The sequence below is a fragment of the Aethalodelphis obliquidens genome, unplaced genomic scaffold (assembly GCF_003676395.1).
Source record: "Aethalodelphis obliquidens isolate GAN/ISIS:26980383/991018 unplaced genomic scaffold, ASM367639v1 scaffold3589, whole genome shotgun sequence".
Lineage (NCBI taxonomy): Eukaryota > Metazoa > Chordata > Mammalia > Artiodactyla > Delphinidae > Aethalodelphis > Aethalodelphis obliquidens.
The window spans coordinates 380-1,810 of record NW_020841492.1 but is presented as its reverse complement, the minus strand read 5'-3'; the positions used below and the strand labels follow the sequence as shown (position 1 = coordinate 1,810).

Genomic DNA, 1,431 nt, shown 5'->3' with positions numbered 1-1,431 from the left:
GAGTGAGCTGTAGCACGTGTAGGTCCCACTGTGGGCTGAGGTCACAGGACTCAAGGTGAAGTTGTTCTGAAAGGGTGGAGCCGTGTCCTACAGACGAAGGTACTGGGGAGGAGTGAGTGACCCCTCCTTGGACAGATGGAGGGGATCGGACCAGACCTCAGAGCCACACTGCAGGGTCCCGTTCTCTCTGCAGGGTTCTGAGGCCCCCAGCTGGGCTGAGAGGGAGGGTTTCCTGTACATTCCTGGGGCGAGGAAGGTCGTGATGTGTACAGAGCCACCCCCAACACACCCTTGACCCTGAGCTGAGGGACCACCATCCTCTCTCCAGGGACCCTGTCTGTGACCCCCTCTCAGCTGCTCTCAGCCCCTCTGTGTGGGTCTCTCTTATCTCCCGGCACCTGCTCCATTTTTCTCACTCACTCTCCCTGGACCACTGCCCTGTCTCAATGTCTGCTCTAGGACCCCTCCCAGGACCCCATCACCACCAGGGGTGGCTCTGGGCCCAGCACCCTGACAGCACAGTCAGGACGTGGGGCAGGACAGGGGCTGCTCACCGGCGATCAGGCTGTCTCCACGGAGCACGAGAGAGCCCGGCTAGGCTGAGAGCGAGGGCTCCTTGTACACCCCTGCAGAGAAGGGACAAGGGCACCGAGGGGGACGCACACCCCACACTGCTCACTGGGGCTGCAGTGAGAGCTCTCCTGGTCCCTCCCAGGCCTCCCGCCAGTGGTTCTGCCCCGGGAGGCCACTGCCCCTGACCCCCCATCACCCCAGGGCTCACTGGGCACAAGGCTCAGGTCAGGGGTCCAGGAAACGATGGGGCTGGGGGCCCTCACCTGTGACCTGGCGATGCAGAGGGTGACTGGGGTGTGACCACACATGTGCAGGGAGCTGGGAGAATCATAGCATCCGTGGGTTCCCCCACGGGAGGAGTTTAGGGGGCCCACAGGGCCCACGGCCTGTCCCCTCCCATGGGTCCTCGATGTCCGGCGTCGGGCGGGTCGGCGCCTCCCTCCTTCAGCAGGTGCAGAGTGCCCGCTGCAAACTGTGAGCTGCCAGGGACACGCCCCCTCCTGAGGCCGCCACAGGGCGCGGCTGCTGAGAGGGAGGGGAAGGGGCTGGGTTAAAGGGGGGCCTTCACCCCGCTCACCGCAGGTGTGGGCTGTGAGGGGAGACGTCCGTCCCCCTGAGCCCACACTCTGCTCCCTCTGCCTGTAAGGACGCTGCCGCAGTGGGAGGGGACCCGGGTCCTCCCTCCTACCTGTCCCCACCAGGGGCAGGGGGTCACTCCACTCTGACCTGTCTTTCCTGCAGTGATAGACACACTGGTACTGCCCTGCAGTGCTTGAGCTCGAGGATTCAAAGGGGAAACTGGCCTTGTTACTGGAGTCCTGTGGGGCCTTAGCCTCCCAGAGTCCAGAGGGCCTCTCT

At 64.4% G+C, this 1,431-nt stretch overlaps 1 long non-coding RNA gene across 1 annotated transcript; it reads right to left on the bottom strand.

Annotated features, from left to right (window-relative positions):
- Window positions 1-6: 6 nt before the first annotated feature.
- LOC113617242 (uncharacterized) lies at window positions 7-1,389 on the bottom strand. The gene is made up of 3 exons (XR_003431560.1): window positions 837-1,389; window positions 555-626; window positions 7-242 (listed from the first exon to the last, which is right to left on the bottom strand). It is a non-coding gene; the product is annotated as an uncharacterized LOC113617242 (long non-coding RNA).
- Window positions 1,390-1,431: the final 42 nt, after the last annotated feature.